A 17,073-nucleotide genomic window follows, 5' to 3' on the forward strand; every position below is an offset into this window, starting at 1 on the left:
TTCCTTCTCACCAGACCACGCTGGTTCACTTTCCTGGTTGTGGGTTTGCTGAAAACAAAAGTAACTGCCTGGTATTTTTAAAAGGCAGGCCATTATTACCTCTAACCAAAATGATAGCACAGCAGCGGAATGAGGGGCCTATTGACTGAGAGGGTCTCCAGCTTGTGGGGGGGTCCCCACTGCCACCTCCCCTCTAGATTTTGCTGGTGTGGAGCTAGCCTACCAGAACAACACTGAGGAAAAGAAGTTCAGAACTTATTTTGATGCTGAGACATACAGATCTCTATCACTGACCCTGACAACTGAAGTCTTTTTAGAGGGTGTGAGTTTATGTGGAAATCCATAAAGCTGTCATTCAAAATGACCCTGATCGTTGGTCAGATAAAGTGTGTGCTATGATGGTTCTTGCAATGACTGGTTCCAAGAAGGAGAAGATGATGGAGTTAGCTCCTGTCTGGCTTCCTGGTAGCTGGGAAGGTCTGAGATCAACAGCTGATGTAGCTCCATTGCTTGCTAATAACAAAGATGTGGAGGAGAGCCGATTGTTAAATTTAACAAAACAACAACAAATCCAAAATAATTATTCAGGGAATCACATATCTGCTCTATTTGTTGAGATAATTCCCCAGCATTTCTCTGGACCAAGATCCAAGTCTATTTCTTTGGCTTGTGTGTGCACATATTTGTATATGTCTGAGGCTTCAGAACAGACTTCATGGACCAGGAGAAGCACACCAAGTGTATTTTAGATCAAAGCCAGAAAGTGTGCTCATGCGTGCGTATTTGTACGTGTGTGCATGCGAATGTGTGTGATTGACGTTGCATCCTGGCAAGACTACAGAAACTTGATGAAAAGCAGATTGAAGGCAGCATGGAACTGCCCTGTTCCCCAGCAATGCTGAACACCTGCTATTCCCGGAAAGGCTCCAAGGCGCCCTGTTGTTCCCCATTCCTCTGTTTCTGCGATCATGTCTCATGAGCTGGAAGGCCCTCTTCATTACCTCTTTCAAGGCTTAGCTTAAGCATCTCTTTCAAAGCATTCCTTGACTATAAACAGACAGTTAGTCATTTCCCCCATGGTTCCCACTATACCTTGCATTCTCCTCTGATAGAACATTAAACTTCGCCACCAGTACTTATTTACATGATTCTCTCCCCAGCTGTCTCAATTAGCGCAGGGATTATGCCAGGCAGGAGATGCTTCTGTGGTCACAAATCTGCACTGTGCAGAGCATGAAGACATGTAGCTGTGAGGAAAGCTCCCATGAGCAGCTCCTGCCCAAGCAGCCATCTGCAGGGCGCCAGGCATGTGCCCTGCCTGCCTGACTGTCAGAGTGTGACAGGAGCGACCGGGATCTTTCTGGCATCCTACCGGAACTTCTAAGGGTTTCACAGATCTCACACCAAAGGAGAAAATCAGTTTGTTTCAGATTTCATTTGAAGAATATTTACGTGTTATAGAAGAGTTTTAGAAAAGGAGAAGATTTCCTTCTGGGTATAATTCATTTTCTTATGTCATTTGCATATGAGACAAGATTTTAATTTTGCCGCTTATCTCAGCTTTGCCATTTGTTCATTTACTTCTTTGACTAGTATTTACTGGGAAAAATAACTTCCAAATTGTCTCATGCACCTGAACATGACACAGAAATCTTTATCCAGAGTGTCATAATGTGGGATTTAGAAATATTGGAGGTAAAACCACTGTATTATCCATCTGTGGTGGCTGCCTCCCCCCTGCAACTTAATCTTTCTCCTGAAGAAGCCCAGATACCCTGATCATGGAGTTTACAGGAAGTTTACCAGCTCCTTCTGTGAGCACCTGTCTCTGCATAGCGGGAGGAAGGCAAAACACAGTAGGATGCGATGGAGGAAAAAGAAATCAGTCAATATTTATTGAACATTCTCTACATGCTGAACGCAAAGAAGACATAAGGAGAGAACAAAGCAGTCTTCTCCAACCCCCTTACTCCAGTCCATCGCAATGACCAAACTAACACATGGGTAATAATTACGAACAATAGAAGACAGTTCATTCCCAATCAGCTTTCCTAAACTTCTTCCACAGAACTGGTGCTGTGGGAAATGCAGGGTAATGATTCAGTTCCTGTCCACAGGGGGCTCCTGGCCTAAGGGACATCAACACACAACATGTAAGCTGCAGCAGTGGAGAGTTGTGATTGTGCAGTGAAGCAAATACTATGTCGACTGGAGGCCAGTGCAGCCTTTCAGAGAGGATGACACAGAGGGGTGAGTTCACCGGGGAGACTCTGGGACAATTAACTACTACGGGGGGATTCTCAGGAAGTATCCTGATTATATTGAGGTCTGATACTGAACGGTACTATCAATTAGTTTGAAGAAGAGTTTCACTTTGCCAAGGCCCATTTGCTTCAAGATGTATCGTAAGCCAAAATGCCCCTGAAGGACATGGGTCCTCAGACATAAAGCCTTTTCTTTGTTGCTTCCTTTCTCACTTACTTCTTGATTCATTTCGCAAACTTTACTGAAGTCCCAGGTTCCAGGCAGGGTTCTAAGCACTAAGGAAACAGTGGCATACAAAATAAAGTCCACGCCTTCAAGGAGCTTTTATTTTGGTGCAAATAAACAAGATTATATCAGCTTTTGACAAGTGCTGTGAAGGATGAAAGTGTGAGGGACTAGGAGGTGCTTCATAACAGGGACGTCCATGAAAAGGTGATGCTTACATGTACAAATGGCTATATTTAAAATGGGTAACCAACAAGGACCTACGGTATAGCACACAGAACTCTGCTCAGTGTTATGTGGCAGCGTGGATGGGGGGTGAGTTTGGGGGAGAATGGTTAATGTATGGCTGAGTCATTCTGCTGTGCATCTGAAACCATTGAATTATTAATCATCTATATGCCAATATAAAATAAAAAGTTGAAAAGAAAAGGTGATGTTTGAGCTGAGACCTGCAGATAAGTAAGTACTGGACCGTGTGAAGATCTGGTGGGTGGGTGGAGGAGAGGCCCTTTTAGGCTAATGGAGGTAGGAAATATCCATTAAACAAATGTGCCTTCAGGCCTTGATCACTTAGCCCACTCATAAAAGGACTTGACCATCAGTCAAGATAGGCTGTGTTCTGCTATAATAGTAAGTGATTCCCAATCTCAGTGGTTCAGAGTGATACAGGCTAACATGGCATTCGTGGCAGGCGTCCATAGTGTACTGGGGAGAGGGGATGTTTCTTCATGTCTCCTCACCCTGGCACTCAGGGTGATGGAACAGCCTAGATTTTTTTTTTTTTTTTTGGCTGTATTGGGTCTTAATTGCAGAATGCAAACTCCTAGTTATGGCATGTGAGATCTAGTTCCATGAGCAGTAATTGAACCTGACCGCCTGCTTTGGGAGCATGGAGTCTTAGCCACCAGACCAGCAGGGAAGTCCCCAGCCTACGTCATAATGTTGTGGCAAATGAAAGGAGAGGAAGAGACAAGGATCAATCACACACTGGCTCTTACAGCCTTTAACTGGAAGAGACCGCATACACTATATTGCCCAAAGAGGGTCCCATGTGCACACCTAACTCTAAGGGTTCACTAATGCAATCCTGCATTGTATCAGAAGAACAAAAATGTTTAGTGAACAGTGCTAATGACACATTATGTGGGAAGAGTAATGAATTTATGTTTCTCGCATGAAACATAAAATGCTGTGGTACATGAAATGGTACATGAAATCAAGAATTTACACTTTCAAAGTTTGTCAGTGAGCCCAAGCAGTTTGGGCATAGTCTTGCTGAGCTCTCTGAACAAAGGAGCAAGCTTGGCTTCTGCTGTGAACACCCCCGTCTTAGTCTGCTCAGGCTGTTAGAACACCACAAACGGGATGGCATCAACATCAGAAACTTATTTCTCCCAGTTTTGGAGTCTGGAAAGCTCAAGGTTGTGGTTTGTTCTCATGACCTCATTCAAACTTGATGACCTCCCGAAGGTCCCACCTCCAAATACGCCATCATATTAGTGGTTGGGGCTTCAACAGGAAACTTTGAGGAAGGAGACAAACATTCAGAACTTCATAAGCCCCTTCTGTCACGAGGGGGCCTTTCAGAGCCATTTTTCTATCTGAACATTCTCCACTTACCCTGAAATGAAGGACACCGTGGGCAACAAAATCTCCAAAGATCCGGCAGCCAAACAAATGTGCCTTAATTTCTATTACCTTAGGGCCCCAGAGCCACAGAGAGAGAGAGAGAGCTCCAAGGAGCCAAAGTACCCATGAGACCATGCGGAAATGCAGAGAAAGCCAAGATCTGCGAGGGTGAAGTAAGCGTCCATTGACAGAAGTGCTTGGCTCTTCCTCCAGGCTCAGAAGTCTGAGAGGAAGGAGACAAACCTGGCCCCACACCTCTCAGCCTCTGCTCTCCCTCAGCAACCAAAACCCAGCGAGAGAGGCTTCATCTCCCCAAATCTCAGTTCCCTGCAGCACATGCTTCAAAATGCTCAAACAGCAACCGAGAAAAGCCTCTGGACTCATAGGTGTCTGAGCTGGGGCCTCAAGGAGAGCTCAGAAAGCAGTAGAGAAGCCGGGCTCTGGTTTCTAATGACAGTGGGAAAATGCCAGGAGAAGGGTGGGCAGAAGGGGAAGATGAAAGACTGGAAGCATTTCTGATGAAAGAGCCTGAATGAAGTGAGTGTGAGGAGAGGTGGGTGAGAGACACAGAAAGCGAAAGGAATGAGGCAGAAGGAGCGCAGGTCAGGGGAGGACGGGTATCCACGGAGCAGTGTGACCAAGTCACACGGAGGCCAGCTTGGCACAGCGCCACCTGCTGGCCACTTGCACCTTGGGGCAAGGAGAGATTGGTTTGTCGCTGTTAGGTTAGGGTTAGGGTCGTGCCTTTTAAAGCTGAAGACTCAAGAGTGGGCAGAAGCAGTGGGTGCAGGATTTGGCTGATGAATGGCTGGTCCCCATTTCTCTGTGGATCCTGGAGAGCAAGGGTTAAGGATACTCACCCTCTCTTCTGCTCACAGCACCCTGATTTTCATATGGGGACCTTCCTTACCAATGCTTAACATCTTCGCTCTGTTACATTGTGCCAGGTTTGGACAGGTAAGCCAGGTTTGGCCAATATGAAGAAAGCACCAACCAAATAATTGGTCTGGAGGCTGAGATGTGACCCAAACTAAACCAATCACACTAATAAGCCTCTTCTGGCTGCAAGCTTTCTGCCCAGTTTTCCCCGCGTCTACTAATTTGGCTGCTTCCCATGGCCACAGCCCAAATCCAGCGTCCTAATGTATGATTTGAAAGCTAGCCCTGCTATTTACAAAGTGTGAGGCTTTGAGTAAGTTTCTAAAGCTCTCTGTACTTATTCCCTCATCTGTAAAATGGGAATAATTGTATTATTTATCTCATCAGATTGTTGGCAAAATTAATGCATCAACAGCTGTCAGTTGCTTAGAATGATGCCTCGCACATAGTAAGCTCTCAATAAACATGAGCCAGCTCACCCCATCTTTTATCCCACTTGCTGGCCCAGGAAGAGGTGCAAAACAGTTGCCCTGCCACAGAGTCTCTTCCTGCTGTGCCTACTCTTATTAGAGTACTGGGCTTTCCTCCCACACCTCCTGTGACCTTAAAAACCTGCAAAGGGCAAAGGGAGTCTTGATGTGTGGGGCAAGATTCCAAGGTGCATCCAGCCACGGCCCCAGAGAGGTGAGGCGAGCATCCCATCTTCATGGCAGCGGGAAAGGCATTGGCTCCAAAGGGCACAGCAGCTGCAGGGCTGGCAGTCAGCAGGAAGGACTTTCTGCAGCTGGGCAGCAAACAGCTTCAAAAAGGACAGCACATCAGTCCCTCCATGCTCTGAAACTTCTCCAAAGGGCTTGGAACCATTTAAAAGTTTATTTGTGGGTCTACTGCCTGCATAGGAATTGAGTTATACACCCCTGAATTATATACTCTAACTACAGTCTCCTCCTCTTCATTTTATTTTCTGAAGTCTTAAATTGTCTATATAAAAAAGACAAAAGGTGAACTTGTAGGGGACAATAAGCTAAAAAACTCTGATATCTCTAGTACTCCGCTTGCCGGGACCTTTCCTGCAGTGATGATGCTGTTTACCTTGGACATGTGGTGGGTAGCCCTCCAAATGCCCAGGGTTCGTTTTCAACTCCCCTGTGTCAGAACACACAGTTCTTTCTTCATGGACCCTCCACTCAGCTTGTTACCATAGAAACTGCTGCCTGTGTCAGAGCACCTCTGAGAGGGTGGGAAGGAGGCAGGAGCTGCTGCCATGGCAACAGGCGTCTCCTCAGCAGCAGCCCACACTTGGTGCCATCTTGATTCTGAAGAGGGAGAAATGGTCCTGGGGATGCCTGAGTAGTTTCCCCAGGCCGGGAAGTGGGAACTCAAATTACTGATCCTTATCAGGAATTCAGGCAGCTCTGCCTGCAATGAAAGGATCAGGCAAGTTCATTGCAGAGTCCTGAGATGACCACAGGGGCCAGAACCATTTGAAGTCAAAGTACCAGTGAGGCCGCTTGCATCGTTGAAAAAGTTTAAGTGTTAATTAATCCTAATGTTTCCACTAACACTGTACTCACACGACTAATGCACACAGCCTCAGGGTTAACAGTAAGGTGAGGAGCCAGACTCCATGGAATCAAATGCTGCCTTTGTCAAGTATGGGCTCTGTGACCTCAGACAATGAGTCTGTGCCTCAATTTTCTAATCTGTAAGATGATAATAACAGTCCCTAATTTGCAGGGTTTCTATGAGCAATAAGTCACTGAGTTTTATGGCAAGCTCTAATCCCATCACATAATAATTCCCCAGTAAACATTAGCTCTTATGATTAACGCTAGTAATAATGTGATAGTAGTTATGAGTGCTTAACTGACCCCAAGCATGTGCTGAGCTTGTTACTTGCAGTATGACCTTTAGTTCTTCAATAACCCCATGAGGATGTGCTGTTTTTTCCTGTACAGACCAGAAGCAGAGGCCACGCTAATCTGTACTATCTCTCTAGAGCCTGGATTCTCAATGGGGCAAAATCACCCCCAGGGGGGTAAAAATTGGTCCCTGGGAGGATAGGGGTAAAAAAAACATCTCTCTCTCTTTAGGCATAAGCAGAGATGTATATAGTATGTAAACAGACATACAGTGTATCTGTGGTACTAATATTTCATGGATGAGTGGAAGGCAAATAAGGAAAAATGTCTAAAAATACTTTTGATAAAGGTGATAGGTGATAATGAAACAGGGTGAAGAAATTAGCACACAGGAAGATTTGGGAAGCTAGACTGAGGCAAATCCAATGCCAGCCTGCATTCCCTACAGGCTGTCACAGCCAGAATGTCCTGACCATCATCCTTTTATACCACCTAGGTATTAAGGACAGGCAGGAGAAAGCACACCTTCCATAGTGACCTTGGAAGAAATGAGTCCACACCCAAGAAATTGTTCTGAGCTTGTAAGAAGCAAGACCCCATGTAAATCTATAGGATCGTTGTGATTCCTGCACTGATGGTGAAGTCTGAAGTTGCCTGGGAGTCAAGTCTGACCTGTGAAAGAACGGTAGAGCAAAGGCTGGGGTCGGGGAAGCTGGCAGGGGCCAAGGAGGAGCCAGCAGAGTCCTGCCTCAGTCTCCCCAGCTGCTGGGGTGCACGATTTCCTGCCCTGACTAGCGCTCAGGTGTATGGAAAAAAACTGACAGGGCTAAATCTTCCTGGAAACATTTCCCAAAGGACTGGAAGCTTTTCTATCCCCACCACCTAAGCAGATAACCTCTGGGCGTCGAGCTTCTAATTGGAAGCAACAGCACCCGAGGGCTGGCAGGTGGCAGTGGCCACAGGGCAGTGAAATGGGAGACTCGGAGCCCGTGATGACATCCCTGTGATACACACCACCCCCGCCCACACATCTGCCCCTGGATATGTGAGCAAAACCACTCAGCAGAAATGAAAATCAACCTGGATACTGATGATATGCAACATTTCAGCATTTGCTCAGCAACTTCACGTCCATCAGAGCAAGGAAAAATCTCTACCACTGATCACATAATTACAAGAAGTAGCAAAGAGAGGGAGCAAACATTCAACATTTCCCCAGAGGGGCCCCATAGCCCAGAGACCTTCAGACTGTTTTCTTTGGTTGTAACTAAACTTAGGAGGGACTCCTTACACTGTAAACAGGGATGTGCACACACCTATGCGTTGAGTTGAAATCAAGTGTCGAGAAAGAATAAAAGTCCTTAATATGGACAGTGCTCTTTGATGTTCCCATTTGGAACCTGATGCAGTCTATTTTTACAAGTGCATGATTCACTAAAACGACTTTGTGGGTCACAAGCCAAGATGTGAAGAAAGCTGTGGACGATGACATGTGACTCTTTAGAACACCGATGCCCAGATGCTAAGAACCTGGGCTCTGGAATCAGACTCCCCTGGTTCAAGATCACTGCTATAGAGAATTCAGCCAAGTTACTTAGCTTCTCTAATCTTCATTTCCTTCCTGACAAGGTGGGAGTCATGTTTGTTGTATCTAAGTCCCAAGGACTGCTCTGAAATTAACTGAAACAGTGCTTATAAGGCACTTAACACCATGCTTGACATGGCATAGAAAATGGCCTCTAAATAGTATCATCATTATCACTGTTGCTATTGGGGTTGTTACTGCTTTTAAATCAGGCAGAAGGAGGAATGCACTGAAGTGTGGTCATTTGGGAGTTCAAGGCTGGATAAAGCAGTGGTGGAAATGAAGCCAGGACATCATGAAGGATGATCCCTAATGTACTGAATAGTAAGAAGAAGGGGAGGGTGGGGAACAGAGTGGGGAGAACCCAGGGTGGGGTGGAAGGGGTGCAGTTCCTTCAACAGGCTGCTGTGTGTGTTGGGGTGGGGGTCAGCCTTAGAAATCCTCACATATGGATTGTTTTCTTGCAAAAGTCTAGAACTGACTTGTTTTCAGATCACAGTCAGTTGCACCATTAATTCCAGAAGAGAGCATGGTGGTCTAGGTGAACCTGGAGGCTCGTGATGCGCTAATAGAAAATTACACCCTTGGCTTTCTGACTGCCAATCACGGCACAAGGATGATGTTAAATATGTGTCTGAGCACACAGTTTACCCTTCTCCTGACTCACAGGCTGTATTTATTGAACAGCTGAAATTGCTGGTGAACCTGCAGAAATATCCCAGTTTGGCTAAAATTCATGGTGTTCAGGCCAGAAGCTATATGCCAGCTCCTTGCCCTCACCCTACAGGACAGCCAGTCCAGGCACTCCCAGAGCCAGGTGGTCAAGGGAGAGGTGTTGGGGGTGGGGGGGGGGCTGTGGGGGTTCAGGGGGGTGCAGGGGGTGGGCTGTGCACATGAGGAGGGCAGCAAAAACAGATGGCTCTCAGGAGTGGTGAACAAGGCCACTATTTCCCCAAACTGAGCACTGCTTGTCCCTGAGATGCAGCATGAGAAAGGAAGAGACAGTCATGATGATGATGATCACAGTAATATAAAAATGACTGACATCTGTTAAACATTTGAGCTCTTTAACTGGCACAGTCGCATCTACTGTTCATAATAACTGTGCAGCGTAGCTGTTACTATTACCCCCACTTTACACAAGAGGAGCCTGGACTCAGAGATGTCAGGCAACCAGCTGGCCAGTGGCTGAGTGGGGACTTGGACAGTTTGACTTAAAGCAACACCCTAAGGGAGGCAGCCAGCAGAGTGCATTCTTCTATGGAGGGGGATAGTCTTCCGAACTGGGCTTGGAGCTGTCCCTCCTTTTCCAGGTTCAGATGCGGGGGAGAAGGGGCTGTAGACATCTTCAGACAAGTTGGGGTGTTGAGGAGGAGTGGGAAGAGCTGGAAGAAGAGCTGGAAAACTTTGCTTGAATATTGTCTTTCCAAGAAGTATAGACTGAAATACGTGCTCTGGAATTGCCTTTTAGCTTTAACGATAGGGACATTGAGACTCAGAAAGGGGAAGTGACTTGCTGAAGGCTATACAACCAGTTAGTGGCAGAGACAAGACGAGGACTTTCAGGCCAGAATGCTGCTTCCACAGTCCCAGTGACCACAGTGGAGGTAATAGCAATATAATAAACATTTATTGAGTGTCTATTATCTACCAGACACCATACCAGTTATATGTATAAACTCGATTATGCCTCACAACATCCTGATTCATGTGTACGTGCTGGGTCACCTCAGTCGTGTCCTACTCTTTGCGACCCTATGGACTGTACCCACTAGGCTCCTCTGTCCAAGGGACTCTCCTGGCAAGAATACTGGAGTAGCTTGCCATGCCCTGCTCCAGGGGATTTCTCCACCCAGGGATTGAACCCAGGTCTCTTACATTGCAGGCAGATTCTTTACTGCTGAGCCACCAGGGAAGCCCCCCAAACCTGATCATGTCAGTTTTATTATTACCCACATGAGAAAACAGCGGCACAGAGAGGTTAAGCCACTTGCTCAAGATCACACAGCCAGGAAATGCCCTGGGTCCATCAAAGCAAACAAGGGAGTTACTGTCCTTCCCTGTTTCCTTTGCTCAGCTTATTTGGCCCAAATTCCTCCCAATTCCAGTTGCCCACAGCTGCCTCCCTACTCCCCTTGCAGAGAACTCCAGGGATCCTTTCTCTCTGATTTCAAGAAGTCTAGGCTGATGGGTATGGGAAGGTGTGGCAGGAAGCCAAGTCAGCAGGACAAGGAGCAGGGCTCCTGCTCTTCCAAACTGAGAGCTTTCTAACAGCTGCAGCCTTGCCGGCTCCTAGGTGGCTGATGGCCGAGAGGAGGTCGTGGGCTGGGCTGTTGGGCTCGTGCTGTGTAAGCCTAATAGCTCTGCACCGTCCCCTCAGATTCCACTCTGAATCGGGTGTCATCTGAGACGGAAAGGCTTTTGTTTAATTTGGGTTATCTGGGTGGCAGTTGTTTTTTTCAGCTTCACCTTACCCTTTTTATAGCCGTAGATAATCTTTCTTTCCACAGACAGGCCCAGAAATGTAACTGTATTTATGGGTCAGGCTTCGCAGACGATCATCACTCAGAGGATGAAGACAGAGCAGTAACTCACCGCGGCAGCCAAGGCACCTTCACACACTCGGCTCTCTCTCCCCAAGCTGGCTCACATGGGAGGGGGTTGGGAAGGTGACCCCCCACCACAGTGGAATCGGAGATGAGATCTCAGCCCGGTCAGGGAGGCCCAGAGGGGACTGGGTGAGGTGGTTAACGACCTGCTTCCAGCGCCACGTGACCTGCACCAGGTTCTTGGTCCCCTGGCTCTGGACTCAGACCCTCAAGTTCAAATTCTGACTGATTCACTGACTGGCAATGTGATCTGAGCAAGTTACTCAAACTCCGCAAGTCTCAGTGTCCCCTGCGAAATGGGGATGATAACCACACGCCATGAGATTATTACAAGGACGTAAGGAATGGAAAGCACTGAACAGCTCCTGGCACACCAGGAGGCTTGGAATATGTTAGGTGTTATTTGAAAGAATGTAGATGAATCTTAAGACATCATGTTGAGTGAGAGAAGCCAGACACAAAAGAGCACATACTGTCTGGTTTCCTTAAGAGGAAGTTCTAAAACAGGCAGGAGAAATCTATGGTAAAAGACGTTAAAACAGCAGTTCTCCTTGAGGTGGGAGGTGGGGACAGATGGACCAGGAAGAGATGCAAGGGGTCTTGCAAAAGTAAAGGAATTGTCCTGTGTTTTAATAGGGGTGTTCATACATTTGTCATCAAAACTCATTAAACTGAAGATCTAAGACCTGAGGTTTACTGTGTATAAACTATACCCTCATTAAAAATTACAAGTAAAATCATTACCATTCATTATTACTCTACTTGTGTTTAACATTTTGTGTCCTAGGATCAATCTTAATGAGGAGTCCTTCAGTGATGGAGACCAAACCAGATTAAACGAAAAAGGGGAATTTATTGACTGTCTTCCTTGAAAAGTCTAAGAGTTTGGCTTCAGGATGGCTATGTCATTCGCCTCTCCAGTAGATGCAGGTGGCATTAGCTTCCCAGCCTGCGTTGTGGTGGTCAGAAGATTCAGAGCAGCCTATCCAGGGAAGGAGTTTGAAAATCACAAGCACTAACAGTAAGAGTTCCAAGAAGGAGTTGTCAGCACCCAGGTAGAGAGACCCTTGTCTGTCCCCTCAGCCGCCTGCAGGTTCATTGTCCAGAGCCCTGAAGGAGGCTCCTTCTAAGCCCCAACCCAAGCCTGAACAGGAGATGCTGAGTTTACCCCATTGGGAAGTACTTGTCACCCTCCCCCACAAGCCCCTGTCCTCTGTCCAGCTGCTGTGGTGTCCTTTAACATCTTTAGGGCAGAATTTAAGTGCATTCTTCAATGCACTTCCATGTCAGAGAATCAGCCTTATCACGGGATCATCCACACATACTAAGACCTCCAAAAAGGAGGGCTCGTTGCACTGTATTTGTGATAAAAAACACACTATAGAAATACCCAAGTGTTTATTATCAAGGAGATGGTTAAACACATGAAGGTACATTTAGATTATGGAATGCTTGGTGGTCTCTCAAAAAAAGTGAAGTAGGTCAATAGATCTGCTTCTTGGGAAGAAAAAAAAAGAGTACATTGATGAACAAACCATTTATTCATCTAGCATTCAACACACATGATTGGCCACCTACCCAGGACTTCTTCTGGGAACTGTAAAAAAAAAAAAAAAAAAGAATAAATGGAAATTTCCTTTAAATAGAGTTGGGAGACTGAAAAGGGGAGTTCTCACACCCTGCGACCACAGCAGAGCCCGACAGGAAGAAGAAAGACCTCTCTTATTTCCTGTCTAGGGTTTGGTCAGTGGAAAGCCAGGGGCTGTTTACTAGAGCCCTCCTGCCTTCCTTTCCCCTCTATAAAAGCCCTCACCCTGTGGGGACTTGTGTGTGGCTCACCACAGTTGCAGACCCCAAATTGCAGGTCTCTGTTGATCCTGAATAAACTCATCTTCACTGGAGAAATATCTGGCTGTCTTTTTGTTTTAGGTCAACAGAACAACAAGGAGCAAGACAGACACAGTCCTGGTTCTCACGGGCCTGTTTTTGGTATAGAAAAAGTTGATGTCACATCCTCAGAAAATGCCTGCTAATGGCCACTGTCCCCAGGGTGTGGGATTTGGGAAAAACCACAGAAGGTGGGGGCGGTGGGGAAGAAGGAGGGTGGTGTTTTCACTTCTTTCATTGTATCTGTCTATGCTATTTGTTGTTTGAATATCTTCACAGTGAGTATTTATCACTTTGAAATTTCTGTAAAACCAATAGAGGAAGCAAAATAAATGAACTGCATGTACCCGTGAACCCACATCATCCACAAAGAGCCAGGCGGGAAGGAGACGGAGCAGGGATAGGGAGAATCCGTATGAGAGAGTGGTCTTCCCCTGTTCCCAGGGGGGCAGCTGAAAGGAAATTGCTTTCAGAGTCAGCAAGTCTGTGTTTCCTTCCCCCAGTGCTGCCGTTCCAGAGCCCAGGCCTGGCCTGAGAACGTGGCCCCTTGTGGTCCTATGCATAGAAGGGGCAGACACCAGCCAGGTTGCACTGTTCCCTCTCTGGGAGAGGAGGCAGGCTCTGTCCCCTGCCTTCACTGGGACTTCATCATCTTCTCCAGGGCCTCCATCCTGTGCCTTCCTGCACAGAACAGTCCAGAACCCTGGTATAATCCTGCAGAGTTCAAGTGCTAACTGTACTGCTCCTGAGCAGTGTAACCCCAGGCAACTCCCTCCAGCTCTCTCTGACTCAGCTTTCTCATCGCTAAAGGGGAGAGGATCATAATAATAGTGTTCTGAGGTTCTAATAATGAATGTGCTGAGGGTTTAGTAAGCTGATACCTGTCAAGTGCTTAGAATAGTGCCCAGCACACAGCAAGAATTCAGTGAGTGTTAGCTTTATAACACTGTTGTTGTTATGATTGCCTCTTACCATGGTGATCTTACTATGCAAGAAGGAGAACAAGTTTTTACTTGGCTGCAGTGGCTTGAGCTATTATTATCATCCAGTAAATCTGCCCTCAGAGTTGAATATCTCAAACCCAGAAGGCCTTAGAAATATACAACCCAACCTCCCACTTTACAGATAGAACCACTGAGGCCCAGAGAGGCCAGACCTCAGGTCCTGAAACTCACTGGGAGTATGGATTCGTCCCTCTGCCCCTGTGTTAAAGAGTGTGTAGGCAGAAAGGAGAGCTCCGAGGGCGTGCTAACTTGATGTGTACTAAAATTTCCCTGCCTTTCTCTTGTGGGTATGACTAGATGTAAATTTCTTGCTGTCACGTGCACTTTCATCTTGGACCACTGTCACGGTTAATTTTATGTGCCAGCTTGGGCGGATCACAGGGAACCCAGATATTTGGCTAAACGTTATTTCTGGATATGTTTGAGTGTTTCCAGATTAGATTGGCATTTGAATTGGTAGACTCAGTAAAGTAGCTGGCCCTCCCCAACGTGGGTGGGCGACATCCCATCCACTGAGGGCATGAGTAGAACAAAAGGGAAAAGAAAGGAGAATTTTTCCTTCCCTGCCTGACTGCTTGAACTGAGACTTTGGTCTTCTCCTGACTTTAAAATGAGAATTATACCATCAGTTCCCCTGGTTCTCAGCCCTTCCAACTCAAACCGAATTACACCAACAACTTTCCTAGGTTTATGGTTTATAGACAGCAGGTCATAGGATGGTTCAACCTCATAATTATGTGAGCCATATATAGCCAATCTACATATGTGCATATATGTAGATATTTATATAACCATGTATTTTTTAAACTTTTATTTTGAAATAATTTTAGACATAGAAGAATTCCAAAGATAGCATAATGTTTCCATATATATACCTTTCATCCAATCTCCCCCAATTTTAATGTCTTATATAACCATAAACAGTTGTCAAAACTAAGAAGTTAATATTGATGTAATACTGTTAACTAAACTATAGGCTCTATTTAGATGCCCTTTTTCTGTTCCAGAATCCAATCCAGGCCATCACATAGCATTCAGTCATCATCTCCTAGTCTTCTCTAATCCGTGACAGTTCCTCAGTCCTTTCTTGTCCTGCATGACCTTGATTTTTGAAGAATACCATAGGCTATTTGAATTTGGCTGAAGATTTCTTGTAATTAGATGAGGCTGTAGAGTTGGGGAAGTATACCACAAAGATGAGTTCTTCTCATCCCATCATGTCAGGGGAGACCAACATATCTTATTGCTGGTAATGTTAACTTTCATCGCTTGGTAAAATTGGTGTCAATTGTGTTTCTCCCTATAGAGTTACTGTTTTCCCCTTTCCATACTCTGTGAATTAGATGTGACTCACAGAACCCAGCTCACACTCAAGGATACAGGAGATAAGCTCACCCTCCTGGAGCAAGGCCTGTCAAAGAGCTTGTATTCAGTTCAGTTCAGTTCAGTTCAGTCACTCAGTCATGTCCAACTCTTTGTGACCCCATAGACTTCAGCACACCAGGCCTCCCTGTCCATCACCAACTCCTGGAGTTTACCCAAACTCATGTCTATTGAGTCGGTGATGCCATCCAACTGTCTCATCCTCTGTCAACCCCTTCTCCTCCTGCCTTCAATCTTTCCCAGCATCAGGGTCTTTTCCAATGAGTCAGCTCTTCATATCAGGTGGCCAAAGTATGAGAGTTTCAGCTTCAACATCAGTCCTTCCAATGAATATTCAGTACCAATTTCCTTTAGGATGAACTGGTTGGATCTCCTTGCAGTCCAAGGGATTCTCAAGAATCTTCTCCAACACCACAGTTCAAAAGCCATCAATTCTTCAGTGCTCAGCTTTCTTTATAGTCCAACTCTCTCATCCATACATGTTGCTGCTGCTGCTAAGTCGCTTCAGTCGTGTCCGACTCTGTGCGACCCCAAAGACGGCAGCCCACCAGGCTCCCCCGTCCCTGGGATTCTCCAGGCAAGAACACTGGAGTGGGTTGCTACTTCCTTCTCCAGTGGGTGAAAGTGAAAAGTGAAAGTAAAGTCGCTCAGTGGTGTCCGACTCTTTGCGACCCCATGGACCGCAGCCTACTAGGCTCCTCCGTCCATGGGATTCTCCAGGCAAGAGTACTGGAGTGGGGTGCCATTGCCTTCTCCAATCCATACATGACTACTGGAAAAACCATAGCATTGACTAGATGGACCTTTGTTGGCAAAGTAATGTCTCTGCTTTTTAATGTGCTGTCTAGGTTGGTCATAACTTTTCTTTCAATGAGCAAGTGTCTTTTAATTTCATGGCTGCAGTCACCATCTGCAGTGAAAGCTTGTATTAATAGGTATATATTAAATCCACCACAGTAATTAATTAATATTTGAAATAAGATACTTTGAGGCAAATATCCTATTTCTTCTTAAATTTTTCCCATGAATTTTAGCATATATTGGTGGATTTTGCCTGCAGCAATGAGTACTGCAGTGCTCTAATAGTGATTTTCTATTCCCCTCACTCCTTCTCCAATTATTAATTGGAATTCTTCTGAAGGGAGAGTCAGCCTTTCCCCTCCATTCATTTATTTATTCAATCATTTATTTATACAGGATTGGCTCATGACTATGTATTTTCCTTTTTGGGTTAAAATGCAAGACCATTATTATTCATTTTGTTGCTGAAAGTATTTTAGTTTGTTCATTGGGAGCTATTTCAGGTTGGTGTCTGTGACTTTTTAATATGATCCCGCCTTTAGGGGTTTGGTTTGGGTTTGGTTTGGTTGTTTTGTTTTTCTTTCTTCCTGCGAACAGAAATATCTTGACTATTAATCTTATTATTATTATTGAGCCATATATTAAATTTTTTTTCCTTGCGATGAGAACTTTTTAAGGGTTTACTCTCTGTTTTTTTTTTTTTTTAATGTATTTATTTTTGGCTGTGCTGGGTCTTCACTGCTGCACATTGCTAGTTGTGGTGGGCGAGGGCTACTCTTCATTTCAGTGCACAGGTTCAGCAGCTGTGGAGCACCGCCTTAGTTGCAGGTGGCACGTGGAATCTTCCCAGACCAGGAATTGAACGTGTGTCCCCTTCATTGGCAGTGAACTCCTATCCACTGTACCACCAGGGAAGTCCTGAGCCATGTATTTTTAATGCATCA

Source organism: Capricornis sumatraensis, chromosome 20 (genome assembly GCF_032405125.1).
Source record: "Capricornis sumatraensis isolate serow.1 chromosome 20, serow.2, whole genome shotgun sequence".
Classification (NCBI taxonomy): Eukaryota; Metazoa; Chordata; class Mammalia; order Artiodactyla; family Bovidae; genus Capricornis; species Capricornis sumatraensis.